Source organism: Strongylocentrotus purpuratus, unplaced genomic scaffold (assembly GCF_000002235.5).
Source record: "Strongylocentrotus purpuratus isolate Spur 01 unplaced genomic scaffold, Spur_5.0 spur5_scaffold_21, whole genome shotgun sequence".
In the NCBI taxonomy this organism is placed as follows: Eukaryota; Metazoa; Echinodermata; class Echinoidea; order Camarodonta; family Strongylocentrotidae; genus Strongylocentrotus; species Strongylocentrotus purpuratus.
This window is the reverse complement of record NW_022145607.1, coordinates 13681786-13701401: the sequence shown is the minus strand read 5'-3', so window position 1 is coordinate 13701401 and position 19616 is coordinate 13681786. Positions and strand designations below refer to the sequence as shown.

General features: G+C 38.4%; 1 protein-coding gene across 1 annotated transcript in view; it reads right to left on the bottom strand.

Annotated features, from left to right (window-relative positions):
- Window positions 1-19257, bottom strand: part of LOC583608 (high affinity choline transporter 1) — a 36593-nt gene extending 17336 nt beyond the window's left edge. Inside the window, exon 1 of the mRNA XM_030995007.1 lies at window positions 19093-19257. The gene's annotated coding sequence lies outside the window, so the exon portion shown is untranslated. The remainder of the gene's footprint in view (window positions 1-19092) is intronic.
- Window positions 19258-19616: the final 359 nt, after the last annotated feature.

The window sequence follows — 19616 nt, the reverse complement described above, 5'->3', positions numbered from 1 at the left end:
GCATCATTCACTAGGTACATGTATGCTCTCACTGGTTCGGTCGTATCAGCACCACAAATCGCTCTGGCAGTAACATTGATCCTTCACTGACCGCCCTAGACATGTACAGGAGTTCACTGAAGGAATCATTCACCTCTGGGAAAGACTTCTAAGTTTTTCCTCTGAACACCCGGTGAACGCATGAAAGATTGGGAGAGGCATACATCTTTTATTACTGACGGGGGCTCTTTTTTTATACAAATATCCATTGAATTGGTACCTATGATACTCCTCAATTATTTGCTATTTTTTCATTATCATTTCAATCAGCCTTTTCCCTCTTACAAATTTACAAGCTACATAGCTGTTACTGGCCTGTGTATATAATATATACGCATACAACACTGATCTTTATGATGTATTTAACGTGACATATCTTCTTCTCCCCTTGCAAATGTAAAAGAAATAAGGTTATTTAATAAAAGGACCATGCGACAAATAATCATTGTGATACAAATTGATGAAAGGATTTTTTTGAATAAGCACTGCTATTCACCCGAATCTTCTTTGTAAAAACAACTTTTACAAATCTCAGCCATGCTTACTGAGTCTAGACGTTCCATTCAATTTAAAATACCCATCACATAATACACTTCTCCTAATCTCAAAGTGATCTTACAGCACAGTGGCAGAATTGCATGGCTGAGATTTATAAAAGTCGTTTTTACAAAGAAGATTCTGGTGAAAAGCATTGCTTATTCAAAAAAAATCTTTGCATCAATTTGTATCACAATGATTATTTGTCGCATGGTCCTTTTATTAAATAACCTTGTTTTCTGTTTTGTTTACAGAGGGAGAAGAAGCTATGTCACGTTAAGAAATCATAAAGATCAGTTGTATTATGCGTTAATACATATGATACCAGAACAAATGTTGATTATCAGAATGTCATTTTGGAATACCTCTATACAAATACCACATTGCCTTTAGCCGGTATCAGTATAAGTATGATCCAATATAAAGCTATTATTCTTTATTTAATTCAGTATAATGTTTTTCCTTAAAAAATAGTTTTGCTATTTTTTTAGGGTTGAGACGCTAAGAAATGGTTTCAAATGTACATTACACGAACCCTGAACCATTGCAAAATGATGGTGGTTCTCTCTCTTTCTCTCTCTTTATTTTAATCATGTACATGTATTATCAACTACATATAAAGCAGCAACCAAAAACTTAGGGTTATCTGAGATAGGTGAAAGTAAGAGTTAAAAAGAAAGTCATGCTAAAACGGCGCTTCCCCCCGCCCCCTGAAAAAAATAAAATAGATTAGTAGTCCTCCTCTCCAGCATCCCCCCCCCGCTTTAATATCACATTTTCACTTGGCAGCCCAAAGTGGGGGGGGGGGGGGCACCAAGAAAAAAGGGCACTTTCTGGAGAGAAAAAAGATCACCTACAAAGGGAAATGATCAAACAAAAAAGAATTGCAGTATATCAAGGTAACGATGTACTTAAGAAAGAGCTACAGAAAGAGATCAATCGACTAATTGTACATTGTAAGAAGGTTCAGAGAGACAGAATTGAAAAGAGCTTTCAAGATAATGATACTAGATCTGATTGGAAAACTATGCAAAACCTGACAGGGTATAGGCAGAAGAAAAGCCAACTAAATGTGCAGTCAAGAGAGTTTGTTGAAGAGCTTAACGAATACTATTGCAGGTTTGATGACGAACATTTTAGGAGTATTGAATGAAGATATTGTGGCTGCCTTACAAAGTAACGCTAACGATGATAATAGGGAGAATAACATATGTGTATTAACAGAGCACGATGTGAGAAGGATGTTTGCCCACTTCGCAGTGAATAAATCTGCAGGCCCGGATAACATGAGCAATAAAGTTCTGAGTGTTTGCAAAGATCAACTTGCATGTGTGTACACTAAATTATTCCAGAACTCGTTAAATCTAGGCATCGTACCAACTTTGTGGAAAACCTCAACAATAATACCTGTACCAAAAGGCAATAAATGTACAAAGACTTTAGGCCTGTATCCCTAACTTGCAATGCCATGAAGTGCTTAGAAAAGCTTGTTTTGAAAAAGCTAATGAGTCAGGTCGGTAAGCATCTCGACCCACTGCAGTTTGCATACCGCAAAAACAGAGGTGTCGACGATGCAGTGTTATGTTTCCTTCATGGGGCTTATAAACACCTAGATATCGGTGGGAGTTTTGTAAGGGCACTCTTTGTAGATTTTTACACAATTATGCCTCACCTTCTTGCTGCCAAGCTTTTGGAAATGAATGCTTCTCCCCAACTTGTTCTATGGATTCACAATTTCTTGCTATCAAGACCTCAGGCAGTAAGATTGGGAATGATTACATCTTGTACTAAGGTAATTAGTACAGGTGCCCCGCAGGGATGTGTTTTATCCCCCGCCCTTTTCTCCCTGTTTACTAGTAAAATTATCAGTGACAATGAAAATTGTAATATCATAAAATATGCTGATGATATGGTAATCACTGTACATCTTACTGATGAGAATGTAAATGACTATGTCACAACGGTGAAGGCTTTCATTGAGTGGTGTGATGCGCACTACCTCCACTTAAACGTATCTAAAACAAAGGAAATGATGTTTGACTTTCGAAAAAAATCAAATAAACACGATCCCTTATTTCTTCATATTAAGGAGGTTGAACAGGTGAAGGAGTACAAGTACCTGGGAAGCATAGTTACCAACACTTTAGACTGGACTAAAAACACACAAACATTGTGTAAGAAGGGAAACCAAAGACTCTACTGTCTGGGAATGATGAAAAATATTCACGTTGACAGAACAATTCTGGTTTTGTTCTATCAGTCATTAATACAAAGCATTTTAACATACAACGTGATTTGCTTTTACGGAAATGGGACCCAGAAAAACCGGACTCGCTTAGACCGAGTGCGGCGAGCGGCACAGAGAGTGATAGGGCATGATTTGGCTGATATAAACTGTTTGTTCGAACAGAGACTCATGTCCAAAACAAACAAAATCATGAAAGATCAAAGTCACCCTCTCAACACCCAGTATTCTTTCAACCGTTCTGGAATTCGATTAAATGTCCCACGCACAAACCGAGCACGCTTCCGCCAATCCTTCGTACCAAACTCTACCCACATGTTCAACCAATTCGTTAAGAGATAATAATAATAATAATAATAATAATAATAATAATAATAATAATAATAATAATAATAATAATAATAATAATAATAATAATAATATTAATAATAATAACAATAACAATAATGATCATAATTATTTGAATTTATAAACTGTTATCATAAAGCTATTTCAAAGATATTTCTAATCATCTAATCAAGTTTAACAGTTTTGGATGGCTTAAACAATTTTGTATTATTTATGTGAAATGACGAGATCTTTTCTGTTCTGAAATTGCTTGCTTAATTGTTCATATGTTCATATTATTGTACTATGTTTCTCGTATCATTGTAATGCTGGTGGAAAGCATATTTCCACATTGTGGACGAATAAACTCAAATCAATCAATCAAATCAAATTAAAAATTCTAATTGACAATAAAGTAGGTAAGGTAATGAAGTTGGTATATTGCAGTAAACAAAGAAATATATGTGTGCTTTATTAACGTCTCTAAAGCATTCGGCAAAATTCACTACGAAAAATTGATTGAAAGCTTACAAAAACTTAATCTGGATGGTAAAAACATACGTCTCATATCTAAACTTTACTGGGATTGAGCAGACAGGTGCCACCAAAATTAACAATGAAATTACAGGTTACACAAAAATAAAAAGAGGAGCACGTCAGGGATGCGTAATTCCCCCATCTTTGTTGGTATTCAGGGAAATTTCAAATATGAAAGGTGTAAGTATTGGGGGTGTAAATATTAATACTTTACGTTATGCTGATGACACTGTATACTTTGCAGAGATTGAAGCAGATTTACAACATGTATTGGAAATTGTAAAATTTAAAAGTAAAAAGTTTGGTCTCAGCATGAATGTCAAGAAAACTAAGTCAATTATTTTTAGTAGAACAGAGAACAAGCCTAGAATCTGTTTGAAACTCGATGGACATATCATTGAGCAAGTCAGTAATTACATCTACATAGGACAAAGTATCACAGATGATGCCAGATGCGAAGCAGAAATTAAAAAAAAGAATCGAAATTGCTCGGAATATATTTCTGACAATAAAAGACTTATTCACAGATTGAAAGGTAAAATTTGCGCTTTGGTTGAGACTAGTGTATGGAGCAGAAACATGGACAACAAGCAAGGTCATGGAAAATAGAATATTATCTTTTGAAAGGTGGATTTACAGAAGAATGATGAAAATACCCTGGAAACTAATGAAAACCAACAAAGAGATACTGCACACAAATTGCACTAGTAGGATTAGTTAAGGAGAGAAATATCAAATACTTTGGTCATGTTAAAAGGCACCAGAGCCTCTTGGAGGGAAGAGTGGAAGGAACTAGACCGAGAGGGAGACCGAGAGGGAGTGTTGTAAAAATATCTTAGGGGTAAACCGCAAGCAATTTAGCAGAATCAGCCGAAATTGGAAGGCATCCTCAACTTATTCAAATCTCAATAATATTGGATACGAATACGAAGTTTGGATGAAAATGACGACTTTGTAAATCCTTTGAAGAAAACAAAAAATTAGTAAATAACGAACAAAGCTGTTGGTTAATGTCAATTCGGGATATCTTTAGTTCACTAAATATTTGTAATAATGGAGATGAGACCGTGTTGGAACCTATACACGAATTTCTCAAAAATATTTTGTCGAGCTATTCAATTCAATTCAATTCAAATGAACGTTTATTTTCTTCCATTCAATTTGACAACATACATGTATTTGACATCTGTTCATACAATACAATTTATAAGTAGGAACATAAATATAATAAAAGAACTTGTATTACAAGGACGAAGGCGCGAAACCCGATAAGCATAGCTTGTAATGGGTACGCCCGAATACACAAATATAATTATAAATTATAAATGGGAGAAAGGAAGAAAGGAAGAAAGTGATAGGCAAAGAGAAGAGGAGGATAGAGAGCTTGGAGAAAGAGAAAAGAAGAGAGGAAAAGAGGAAAAGAAGAGGACTGCAACATAGTAGCAATGGAGTGTATGGCATGCATAAACAGCATAATGGCAAGATATAGGTGAAGAGTATAGTGATGAAATATTTGACTGCATATATACAGGCGCGTACGCAGGGGGGGGGGGGTTAAACCCCCTTGAGTTTTGTTTATGTGTATGTTTCGTGTATGTTTTTGGGGAACCCCCCCCCCCTTTAAATTTTTGATTTTCGTTTTTTTTTTATAAACAAAAAAAGATTAAGAAAAAAAATAAAATTAAGTGACCTTACCCTCCCCCCAACGGAACAAAATGTCAAATTTTCAAATTTCGAGCCCCCCAAAAAAAGGTGTCCTCTTCCCCCCACCCCCCCCCCCCCCCCCCCCCCCGCTTATTAAGCGGCTGGCTGAGTCGTTGCGAAATTTTTGGCCTGATTTAAAAAAAAAAAAAACCTTGAAAAAAATCCTGCGTACGCCACTGGTAATGAGGATTTAATGCCTTACAAAAGGACACCTAGTACCCTTTAGTATTACGAACACGGGACCTCCCGGTTACGAATTTTAATACTGGGGCCATCTCACTCATCAGAGTAGCAAAAGCAAAGCTCCTGATTAATTTGCACTAAAAGCCCGCTGCGCAAGAGGCGAAGAAATGTCTGGAGAAATGCAGACCTACGCTCTACAACTGAATTTACTCTAATTATTCCCATATCCAGACCCTCAACTATACCGAAAAAACGTTTTACAGTGGCTGCTTCGAAAATATCCCCCTTTCCATCAGATAATTAACCTGTCTTACCATTTTCAAAAGATCCCTTAAAAAATACCTCTTTCCTCAGTAATAAAGTATGATTGACCTATTTATGAGTTTTAGGTTTCTCTCTTCACATTCTGTTACTTGGTAAGCGAAAAAGTCGTTTTTGTTTTAGCGCTCCTAAATAATCGATATCATTATCTATACAATCACAAACTGACGCAATCAGAAAGACGACTCATGTGCAACAGGCATAACGTAAGGGCTGTAGGGCCTACCTGATTTCGATGCGGTATTCGAGCAGAATTCTGTGAGATGATGATATACTTTCTCGTAGCTTGATGTGACGGAGTGTCTCTATCCAGCTTTCTGTTGAAGTACTATCTAGATAGCATCTAGTTTTATTATAGAATATCACATCCTGCCATGATCATCTTCTGGTAACCAACATAATCACCGAATAATTGGATATAGTATTCAACAACATGCTGGTGGATAAAACTTTCAAAAATTGTAATAAATATGACCTCGGAACATATTGTTTGATTATTTTTTATCCAAAATTGTAATCATGTTCAATGTCATCATTCTTGCATCCAGGGGCGGCGGTTTCTTTTCATGACCGGGGGGACGAAATGCGAGGGACTAGGGAGCAGTGGCGTAATGAGCAAAAACGTTGGGGGGGGGGGGATGCAGAAAAAACTTGGCATCACCACCACTCTTACATGTTCCGCAGGCCCTGCCAACGTTTTTCAAAGTGTGGAGGGGGGCTAAAGTATTAACGATCAGGTAGAGCAAAGCGAGCGAAGCAAGTGGAGCGTAAATTGGCGTGTGGTCGAGGGGCAAAGCCCCGGCGGGGGGGGGGGGGTGAGGGGCGGACCCCCCTGAAACTCAGGGGTTTTAGGCATTTAATTAAGGTCAAATGAGCATCCAGGGGGCGGAGCCCCCCGGAAGTTTAGGGGTTTTAGGCATTAAATTAAGGTAAGATGAGCATCCATGGGGCGGAGCCCCGGGAAGTATAATTATAATTTGAGCATGTTTGGTAAAAATGTACCCGAAATTGGGTAAACATACATTAGCTAGTGTTGGTATAAAGTATTCCAAATAAACAATTGTGTTTTTTTAATCTCCTATTTTTACCAATTTACCCAATTTTCTGAAAGGGGAAGTCCACCCTGATATTGAGTTGGGTTTCGTTTTAAATGAAAACACAAGAATGAGAGGAACGGGTCAGTGAAAGTTCGAGCAAAAACCGATTAAAAAATAGAGAGTATTGAGTTTTTGAAGATTCAATCAATCAAACACGGTGCAAATTGACAACTCTGTGACATTTGTTGTGATGTCATCAGCCATTTTCCCTGTACTAAAAAACTTTAAAAGCTTATAAATTCCATCAAAAAATGTTCAATAATACATTCACCCTGAATATAATCGTTGCAAATATGTATTATACATCCAGAAATGTATGAAACCAATCTATTCTGTCATCAATAACTGAGAAAATGAAAGTCCATGAAATTTTCTGTACAGACCAAATTGGAGAGGGGTTCGCAAGATACGTCACAGTGTTGCCAACTTTAGGAAAGTAGATGTAAGTCAGTGTGAGTAATGAGTCAGTGTAATAAGACAGTATGAGTAATGAGCAGGCGCGTACGCAGGGGGGGGGGTTAAATCCCCCCTTGAGTTTTTTTATGGGTATGTTTTTGGGGAGACCCCCTTATTTTTTTATTTTGTTTTTATTTTATTTTTATTTTTTTTATTAAAAATTTTTTATGCCAATGGCAGACCTAAAAAAGTGACCTTACCCCCCCCCCCCAACGGAACAAAATGTCAAATTTATATACATATATACATTTATTTCATTACAAGTACATGCATTTATACAACATAGGCCTATATATACATACATGTTTGGCAAGAAGAATTAATGAACAATTAAAGCTGGATTTATTTGATGATAGGGATACCCGTAAAGGAAATAAACTCAGACCCTTCTGACAATTCAAAAATATAATCCAGCAAGAAAAGTATTCATCTCATATACCTAATATAAATGTAAGAAAAAATATCAACAAACTACGACTTAGCGCACACAACAGGAAGATGTAAAAGACCAGAAAAACGCCCCCTAATCTACAATTCTGTGAAGACTGCAATCTGAATCTAATAGGAGATGAATTCCATTGTAATTATGAAATATGATAAATATACAAATTTATGAGTAGATTTTTCTTGAAAAGATTAGCAATTACGAAGAAAATGTTAATAACTTGGAATGTCAAGAAAAACTTATATATATGATGAGATTAGACAATAAAGATATGATATATATTTTCTCTTCGATCACCAAAAACATAATTGCAGTTAGGAGTAACTTCTAGATACTATGTAATGACAAAGTTTTTAAAAATTTGATAAAAGATAAGTATGCAACCCTATTATTTTCTCTATATTTCATTTATGCATTCGACCCAATGTACCATGCAATGCGCACCCAGTGCCTAATCCCACCTGTGCCAAGTTTATTTTAGGGTTGGTTCAAGTGCGTGTAGTTTAAATATTTACTATGTTTGATCCACTATAACTTCTAATCTATATGTTATATAAGAAAAAATGTACATGAAAGTTGTAGGAAATTCCACCCTCTTTCCGTCGATACCAATATCATTTCATGAATTTGTAATTTTGTTGGTGTAAATAAGCACTATTAGTGAGTTGTCAAACCAATCCATCGTCTCATTTCCCGCAAAAAATCTCGACCTAAGTTCCATACTTTCTTACAGTGAGGAGCCATGATCAAAACTGACAAAGTTGATGATAAAATATCGCAATTTTCTCAGGGACATGCAATGTAGCGCGAAATCGAAACAACGCTCTTGGCGCTCTATACGAATACAATAAGCTTTCAAGTGTGCACGCAAATCGCATCGCACAATAGGCATAAACAATTAGCGTGTGTACTTATGCACGAAAAGGTGTATGTGCATGGCAAGCGACCAGAGTCCCGATTACGTGAGCGTGGCACGCCAGCGCATGAACGGAACTGTTTTTGGCAATGTCAAACCTATATAGAACTTAAAGGCAAACAATTACCATTTTATGTTTTGGGTTTAGTTTGTAGGTCCCATATGTATAGGTACTATTATGTAATTTATTTTAGGCGAAACGGTCATCTAGGCCTATTGCATTCCATGTACCTCATATACCTATTTTGTTTAGTAGGAGTTATAATCTATTTAGAAAATCAGTGCTATGCTGTTAGGTTTTTATATGTCTAAATCTTCGGATGTATGTACATCATATTTACTTCATGCATTATGTGCTATGTTATTACAAGAAGAAAAAATGTTTTTTTCCTGCTGTTTATAATTTCCCTTCTGTTTTGCTACGCTGCATTGTAAATTGATTTATATGAGTTATATGTTTATCAATAGATTATTGATGTTCATCAATGAAGTTTAATAAATACAATACAATACACATTAAAAAAAAAAACATTTCATTAAGTTTGGTTGTTCTACAGTGTTTATCTTATAAAACAATATTTTCGGAGTTTGGATTCTGAGGACCAGAAACGATTCACTCTTCAAGACAAAATCATGCATGGCCACTCTACATGAGGGTATGAGAACATTCTAATGAGGGGAGGGTTTCTACTTGTCAAGGGATTGTATGCAACACTAAATTACAGTAGGCCCAAGTGTGCTCATTAAAGCGAAAGTTGAGATAGAGTTATCAGACTTGTAGATTAAAACACTTACGCGGACAGGAAGCAGGCTAAAATATTTTTGAAAACGGTATTATACTCTACCCATTTCAAACTGAATTGTTTTAACTAACGTTTTTTTTTAATAACACACAAAAGAAGGAAAAGTAAATCGACTATATCTAGTAAATGAATATTTTCAATATACATCCAAATGCGGTGTGACAAGTAAACTGTCGTATTTGTTTTCTTTTATAAATAATATCATCGGATGTTTTATAGCGCATAATCCAGAACGCAAGGCGCTCCAATAGTACCCCGAGACTCCGCTCAATACGATTTCGGTGCTCACAACATTCACATTTATATAGCGCCGTTGTGATCGCGCCGTTTGTCCTACAAGTTTCGTTTGTCCGTCGGACATAATATGCGGGTTTTCGGCTCGGACGATCCGTGCGGTTTGCTATCCGCGCAGTCTGTCCCCCATTGTTTTACGTGTATATTTGATAAAAGGAAGAAACTCGGCAAATCAATGTATTTAGACTCATTGTAAATCATGTGGTTGGCATTTTTTCTAGAAATTACATAATAATAACTCTCTACAATTTTTTAAAGCAATTGGGCCAGTCCTTTTGAAAGTAGAAGTGAATATTTTCTTTAAAACATTTATTCTATAAAGGCATACTCGTGATATTGGCCCCACACTTACTGTTGTAATCGATTGTACGTGGCTTCGTACTTACGGTCAGATGAGCATAGTTTAATACCATATTCATAACACTGGCACGTCACTAATTGGCGTATGGTCCAAGGGACGGAGCCCCCGGAAGCGCAGGGGTTTTAGGCATTACATTTAAGGCCAGATTAGCATCCAGGGCCAGCCTTAGGGCCCAAGATGGGGTCCAGGGGGTAGAGCCCCCGGAATTAGCTCAGGGGTATGGGCATTTAATTACGGTTACATGAGCATACTTTCTTTTCTATTTCTTTCTATTTAATTCTCTTTAATATACTTTTTCAAAAGTGTGGGGGTGGGATGGGGGAGGGGCTTGAGCCCCCAAGCCCGCCGTTCCGCGGGACCTGACATGTCGGCCTCTAAATAGTAAATAAGCACATTTCTTGCCTGACTGTAAATTGTGATATATGTCATTCTCCAACAAACGCATAAAAAGTATAATTGACTAAAAAGCAAGGAAAAATCCCGGAAAAATAGGCCATTTCAGCAACATCTGTATATCACTGGTATCAAATTAGAAAAAAAAAAAATCACTTATAAAGTTTTTTTTTTTTTTTTGGGGGGGGGGGGGGGGTAGGAACAGGCTGAATACTTACACCTGTGGTGTCGAGGGACTTTTTCTTCATTTTTTTGTTCGGTAATAAATAAGGTTAGTTTGTGTGTCACTCAGGCGCGGATATACGGGGGGCGATGGAAAGCCCCCCCCCCCCCCTCTTTGAAAAAATAAGAAAGGAAAGGAAAGAAAAAAGAAAGGAAAGGAAAAAGTAAAGAATGGCTAAAAACACGAGTTAGAAGTAGACCCATCAGGGCACTAACTTATCCGTATCAGGAGGAAAATACACGGGGGCTCGGGATGAATTAGCCCCCGAAATGCCAAAAAGAGCCCCCGAAAGTCATAAAAGTACTTTTTCTCTGATCCGTATATAGGACAAGGCCCTGGGGCAGGTAGCCATACTCCGATATTTGGGTCGTTTTCCGATCAGAACTAGCCCTAACTATCATTCCAGGATTTTTTGTTTCAGAACCTAAGACAAAGTTACCCAATCCCTTTAAGTTTCAAAAAGTAGACTTCATTGAACTGTAATTAGGCTTAGGAACCGGGGGAGGGGGTTTGGGGGGCACAGCCCCTCCCCCCCCCAAAAAAAATATGGGATCATTGAGCCCCCCCCCCCCAATATTTTTGGCGGGGCTTATAGATATCATTAATTTAGCCCCCCAATCTTTTGGTGGGGCTTAGATATCATTGAGTCCTTAGGGGCTAAGATATCATTGAGCCCCCAATATTTTAAGTAGGGCTCAGATATCATTGAGCCGCCCCCGAGACTTATTGCGGGGCTCGGATATCATGAACCCCCCTCCTCCCCAATGATTATATTCTAGGCATGAAACTCATGTATACCTATAATCTACAGACGTACCATTCAAATATAAACATTTTATAAATATTTATTTAGGGAGGAGGAAGGGGGGCTCAGACATCGGATCTCGCATATCATTGACCCCAAAAATATATTTGGTGGATCTCGGATATCATTTAAACCCCTAAATATTTTGGTGGGGCTCAGATATCATAAGCCCCCCCCCCCCCTCAAGTGTTTTTGGTGGGGCTCGGATAACATCACGGAGCCCCCGATATTTGTTTGGGGCTCGGATAACATCATGGAGCCCCCCGATATTTTTGAGGGGCCCGGATATCATTGAGCCACACCCCCCCCCAATATTTCGGCCGGGCTCGGTTATCATGAGCCCCCTCCCCAATATTTTGTTCGTGCTGATGAGTTGAGGGAAGTGTATGCCGGAGATATTGACTTTTTAGCATTAACTCTGCAGCTAACAAGCCTCCAAGACGTGTGTGACGATGAGAGTAAACCTATCAAATATACATTAAAACAATCTGTGAGATTTTCAACAACAGTCCAATCTATAAGATATCATTCTCAGAGGTGCACATCCTTCTTCTCATTTACCTTACAATCCCGGTTACAACGGCAACTTGCGAGAGAACATTCTCTGTCTTGAAACGGATCAAAACTTCTCTGATAAGTACAATGACCCAAAGAAAGCTCAACCAAAGCTTAATATTATATATATATATAAATCTCGTAAAGATAAACTGAACTTGTAAACTTTTGCCCAAATTTTGTTTCCAGGAACACAAGAAGACAAAACTTCTTTGGCACATTTGTCTGAGGCTGCATGAAAAGAAGAAAAGTCTGAAATTTTCGCCGCGATGACATAGACGAGGAACAGAGAATTTATTTTCAGGTGCAAATTAAAGACAAAGAAGGATCTCAGAATTATATTTTGATTTCGATTATAGGCATGTGTGACAATAAAAGTTTTGTTTTTCACGTTCCTGGGGTATTATTTTTTCCAGAGGTGTTAAATGTGTGTTTTGTCATACTTAATAAAATAAACTGAATATCTTATAATTCAACGATTTCTTCAAGTAGGCCTACTTTTATTAATTTCTTCAACTGCTTAAAAGCAAGGTTACAAATGCTTTGTTATTGTAGAGCTGTAGTGTAACAGGCTACTTAGTAATTCACATTTATAGATTGGTGCACATCATTATGCTTGATCATCCTCTCCTATCTGTTTTTTTCTTCATTCCTCTGTTAGTCATCCTTTATTTGCTACCTATGATATTTGAATATTCATTATTTCCTTTTATTATATAAATGATCATGTAAATCCATATATATGCAAAATAAACCCTGGAGGTTTAAAGTTGTAAAGCCCATGGCAGTTCAACACACGCAATCATGAAATAAGGGTGTCTTCATCGAAGTGTCTCTGTAAGTTTAGAACCACGCCCTGTGCCTACCCGCTCAGGCCACTCTACATTCAGGGGCGTCGCTAAAGGAGGGGGGGGGGGTGGGTGTGGGGTTGAAGTCGGTGGTATTTTTTTTTATGTCGGTCGGCCAGCAATTTTTTCCCCTTAGAACTGTGACTTTTTACCGGACAAAGAAACATTTTTGAAAGTTCAGACAATGATTTAGAGTCGGTTCAATGAATCGTCTTCTTTTTCTAATAATTTAAAGAAACGTCGAAGCTCCCGCCCTTCGCGCGAGAGGGTGAGAAACTGAATTCAGACAATTAGGGTTAAGAGTAGAGAACAGTATACAACAAATCGTCTTCTTTCTATAATAATTTAATGAAACGTCTAAGCTTCCGCGCTTCGTGTGGGATGGGGAAACTGAATTCAGACAAGGATTAAGAGTCGAGAACGGCACAACAAATCGTCTTCTTTTCATAATAATTTAATGGAACGTCTAAGCTACTGCGCTTCGCGCGGGATGCCTTTCACCCATCCCCTCCCCCACCTAGGGAGCGCTTTGCGCGCTCTTTAAGTGATTCGCTTGCTCAATACCGCCCCTCCCTAAAATAAGATCCTAGCTACGCGCCTGCATTAAAATATATAGCTATGATGCTTACTAAGTTGACGAAATAATTTGTATATTTATGTCGTCGACGAAAATGACCATTTGCGCATAACAATTTAGTCTTTTGGCCCGGGTTTATAGGGTCAAATTTGTAGATATTGGAACATTTAATTTTGTCGGTAATTAATTGGTGGCTTGTTTTGTCGGGAATCGTTGGCCTCTATACCCCCCCCCCCCCACTGAAAAAGGTCTAGCGACGCCACTGACGACACATCAGGCCTATACTTGCGTTTTGTGAGAGGCTCAAGTATCCGGGCCAGCTATTTATAGTTGAGTAACCTTTTCACCCTTTTCTTTTTTCTTCCTCTTTTGTGTTCCATTTTAGCTCTCCTCTTTCCCTTTCCCTTCTTTCTCTCTTTTTTTGGCGGGAAGGGGGTGGGGTGGTCGGGGGGGGGGGGACAGAGACAAAGGCCTTTCTCCGTGATCCACATCTTGTTTGCAGAAAATTGCAACTGATATCCCTTCTTTTCTTTTCTTCTTTTGTTTCTTACCCTTTCTTTCCTTCTCTCTTGTTTTGCGGGGGAAGGGGGGGGGGGGGCAACAGCATGGGCGTCAAGGCCCTTCCGGCCCCCCGATCTCCTTCTTTTCCCCTTTTTATTTTCTTCTTCCTTTCCTCTTCTCTCTTCTTTCCCTTTCCCTTCTTTTCCTTCTCTCTCTCTCTCTCTTTCTCTCTCTTTTTGTTTGCCAGGGGAGGGCAGGCGAAGGCCTTTCGCCCCCGATCCACACCGCGCTGGTGGGAAAAATCACAATTGATCTCCTGTACCTGTCTTTTCTTTCCCTTTCCGTTCTCTTCCTTTCTTTCTCTTTTAAGTTTGCTGTAGAAGGGGGGGGGGGGCAAGGGCCATTAACCCCCCCCCCCGATCCCGAACTTGTTGGCGGGAAAACTGCAACTGATATCCCCCTTCTTTTCTTTCTTTCCCTTTATCTCCTCTTTTCCCTTTTTTCTTTCCCTTCTCTTCCTTCTTTCTTTCTTTTTGCTTGGGGGGGGGGGGGGGGGCAACAGCCTGGGAGGCAAAGCCCTTTCTGCGGCCCCCGATCTCCTTCTTTCCCCTTTTCTTTTCTTCTTCCTTTCCCTTTGTCTCTTCTTTCTTTTCCTATATTTTTCCTTCCTTCTTTCTCTCTCTTTCTCTCTATCTCTCTTTTGCTGATGGGAGGGGGGAGGGGGTGGCGAAGGCCTTTCGCCCCCTTTTCTTTTCTTCTTCCTCTTCTTCCTTCCCCTTACTCTCTGCTTTACCTTCTTTCTCTCTCTGACTCTCTCTCTCTCTCTCTCTCTATCTCTCTTTCTTCATTTTTTGTTGGCGGTTTGGGGTCAAGACCCTCTCGCCCCGTCCCCCCCCTCCCCCCTGGACCCGCGCCGGGAAGACCTGTAGTGTGGTCCCTAGCTAGCTGGTAAAGCTGAATATGGGTTATCCAGTCGTTTCATTCATTAAGTTTAATTATACTTGTATTAGTAGGGGCTGTTAGGGATATTTTGGTGCAGATTCTTCTAAAAGCACCAAATTTGCCCCAGAAGTAGATTATACCATACTATTACGATTTCTGCCGGACGCCAAGAAGGGCGCTCTCTGGGACTGCCATATTGGGCAAATCCAAAATGGCCGCCATCTGAGTTAAAGGTCAAGCGTAGTTCCAAAAGGAAAAGCGCTTGTATGGTTATAGCCCATTTCCTTTCATAACTATACTTGACCTGTAACTCAGATGGCGGCCATTTTGGATTTGACCAATATGACCAGTAAGGCAGCCCCAAGGAGACCTCAAATCAATGAAAGAACATCAAAATCAGATTCTCTGACCCCGAAAACCCCATAGATATATAAACTTTTATCATACTAGCCCATTTCCTTTCGTAACTACACTTGATGTGTAACTATCAGATGGCGGCCATTTTGGATTTGACCAATATGACCAGTATGGCAGCCCCTAGGAGACCTCAAATCGATGAAAGAACATCATACTCAGATTCTCTGACCCCCAAAACCCCATAAATATATAAACTATATTCATACAAGCGCTTTTTCTTTTGGAACTACGCTTGACCTTTAACTCAGATGGCGGCCATTTTGGATTTGCCCAATATGGCATACCCAGAGGGTGCCCTTATTGGCGTCCGGAAGAAATCGTAAAGTATGGTATAATCTACCTCTGGGCCAAATTTGGTGCTTTTAGAAGAATCTGCACCAAACAACCCCTATTTAGCCCTAACGGCCCCCTCTGATCAGTAACGCAAGCTTGCGTGCGACATATGGCCTTCCATATAAAAAGCGTAGGGTTGCGTACGCTTACGTAGGCCTGGTGTACAGGTTTGATTACGGATGCGTACGGTTGTTTGATGTGTGCGCAAGCTTTTACTGCTTCGTTGGACTGGTGTAGGGTAGCGTACTATTGCGTAAGCTTGGTGTATTGTAGCTTAATATTGCGTAGTGTTGCGTAGACTTGCGTACAAAATGTGTTCTTTCTGCGTCTAGTGTCTACGCCGAAAGTACGCGTCCATCTCGCGTACCCCTTTGCGTCCCTCAGAGTATAGTGTTATGTAAAGGTATTACAAATCTACACCCCCTCAGTAATAATATTTAATATCACTCAGTATGCCCCAATACGGATAAGACCCACCCTGCGAAATACCAGACCTCCTTCCAAGACATTTGTTTAATAACTTATTCCAGCCAAATAAACCCCAAATTGTATACATCTTTAAAGTGCTCCCAAACCTCCAAAACAAAAGACTTCTTGTCTTTCTCCCAATAACCAAAGCCCCCTTTGTTTGATAACCCTTTCCCAGAACAGTGTTAGCTACACTGTAAAAAAATAATAGTCGAAATAACTCAATAAAATTGAGGAAAAGAATTGCCTTATTTTTATTAAGTAAATATTACCTACGGCATCTTAAGTAGAATTCACTTATTTTGCTGAATAAATTTTTACTCAGTTAAATCGAGTTATATTAACGTAAATAATTTAAGTATTGTAATCATTTTAGATAATTAAAAAAAAGCTATGATATGATTACATATTGCACGATTTGGTACCCATCTAATCTAACAAGTAACATCCACTAATCATTTACTACTTCTATTTAAGATTAATCACTAATCACTAACACTACTTCTATTTAAGATTTAACCGTATATATATATCTACCACCATCACAAACTATTCCATACGCTTCAATTCGACACATACTGAAAGGCTCCAAATTTTATTTATACTTGATCGTAGCATCTTAAAAAGAAAATTGGTTGACAATTTCCTGAAATATCAAGTTTTGATTTGTTTTGAACTGGGTAACAATTACAAATTGTCTTGTCTTTGCTTAGCCATGTTAAATGAATTAGTAAATGTTTTAAAGTCCTTAAATTTTCATTCAACCACAAAAAAAAATTGTTTTATTTAAAAAAGAGTTTCATTTGGTCTTAATGAATATTCATAAATTATGTAAATATTTTCATTACGCACTGCATCGGTCTTTACATTAAAAAGATAAGAATAATCAACATAAATTGTTTGAGTAATACGTATAATTTCTGATTTTGAGTTAAAATTACTAAATTAGTTCTTATGTATTTGATTTTACTTAAATATTCCACGTATGTTCTACTGAATTGAAAGTTTGAGTTAGCAAGACTTAAATTTAGTGCGTAAGTGGCAAAACTAATGTTTTCAAGTAAATTCTACATGGAAAAAATATGTAAAAATTACCAATTAACAAATTCTTTTTTACAGTGTAGATGACTGTGAGAATTGACTTGTCTTTGTCCCTTTGACACAATGTCACCTACCCTCATATTCCTTGTGTCCTCCTGTATAATTATGAGAGGTTCTGGCTTTCTGGGAGGAAAAAGAGTTCAGACCATCACCAAGCTAGTACCTATACTTTTTCTGCTCTTTATCTTGTAAATATACTTGTGAATCTGAATTATGTGACTCATCGTTTTAGAGTTATAACCTCTCAATATTCCAATAATGCCTAGTTCACACCGACGCCGAATGTCGCGCTTTAAATCGGCGATCAATTCGGCGTCATTTTTTTCAAAAAATCTCACGATCTCCTGAGATATGTTATTGCTATTGAGCAATTCGGGATATTCGGCAAGAGCGCCAAAAATTTAAACTCTGTTAAGCTTTCCTACGCTTTGAGCAAAACTTTGATAAACTTTGTGACGCTTTGATAAGCTTTAATACGCTCTCCCCGCTTAACGCAATCCCTGACAGATCGCCTCAAATTTTTAAACAGTTTAAAAAGTTTTGGCGTTCTTGCCGAATGTCCCGAATTGCTGAAAGCTTTCTCACGCTCTATTACGGTCTTTACGCTTTAATTAAACTTTGTTACGCTTTGCCGCCGCTTTGCTCGCCGATTTAATGCGCCATCAATTCGGCGTCGGTGTGAACTTAGCATAACTTACGACACCGATCCCAAACACGTAGGCCAGCGTGGGTCAGCGTACGCTCGGCGTAGTCGGTACGCAACACTGCGCATTTCTACGCATGGCCCGGTGTGAAAGGGCTTTAGTGAGAATTTTCATTTCCATTATACAATGATTTAAATTAAATCTCAGAGTACGATTTATAATGAAAATCCTCTTTTCATCTGTATATTATAATGATCCAATTTAAAGGGAAAGTCCACCCCCAAAATAAGTTTGTTTCGATAGAGGCAGAATAATAAGAAAATCAGGTGAGTGAAAGTTTGAGCAAATTCTGAATGAAAATAAGAAAGTTATGAATTATTGAAGTTGTGATCAATCAAATACAAATTGGCAACTCTGTGACTTATTATACGAGCTCTCCTTCATTTGCTTTGTGCATAATATTCCATAAAATCATGTTTTCTTCGTTATTGATGACGGAATATATATTTGTTCCTTGCAGGGGGAGTATAGAAACATATTTGCAATTATTATATTTAGGGTGCATGTATGGTTGAAATTTTTCTTGAGGGAAAATAAAAATTTTAGATTTTTTTAGTACTGAGCAAATGGAAGTTGAGCTCGCATGATACGTCATAGAGTTGCCAATTTGTGTTTGATTGATCACAACTTCAAAAATCCTAACTTCCTTATTTTTAATCGGAATTTGCTCAAACTTTCACTGACTTGTTTCTCTCATTTTTCTACTCCTATTAAAACTAACTTAATTTCAGGGTGGACTTCCCCTTTAATATTGTACATTAATCTAGCTAATTAATAACTCATTCACAAGCTTTGAAAAAAATTACAAAGTCTATACAAATCTAAATCATGATATAGGCCTAATGATATAAATACTTTGTAATTCTATTACAAACGTTAATCACTTACTGTACGAAGTCTGTAATAATCTGAAAGCGCATCAAATTGATAATTTAATAAATGTAATCTTTAAAAACTTACGAAGTTTGAGAAGTGGACACTGAAAGTCGAAGCAACCGAACTTTTTCACTCTGGGCGGGCACTATTGATCAGCATACATAACAGACTGAGATCAAGGGAACATAGTTGGCGTTTTATACGTAACATCAGCCTTGAAACTTTTCCTGTCAACACGATACCCAACGCTATTGTCCCAGGTTCCGCGGAACGGGCTCGAGCACCCCCCCCCCCCCCCCGGCATCCTTGTCCACATTTTGCCGCGAAGCCGAAGCAGAACAAATATTGATTTTGTTAGCATCTTTCTTTTGGGGTGTTCTGCCGCGGAGCGTGGCAGAGCATCAATTGAATCGAGGAAAGGGGTAAAAACACATTTATCAGCGGCGGGTCCAGGATCATGAGGAGGAGGAGGAGGGGGGGGGGGGGGTCTAAGCCAAAGCAAGTGCGAAGTACACTGCAATCGCGCGTAAACGCTACAACCTTCTGAACAAATAAGTTCTATAATTTTGTCTTTAATAGAGAAAGAGAAGTCATTTCTAAACATAAAT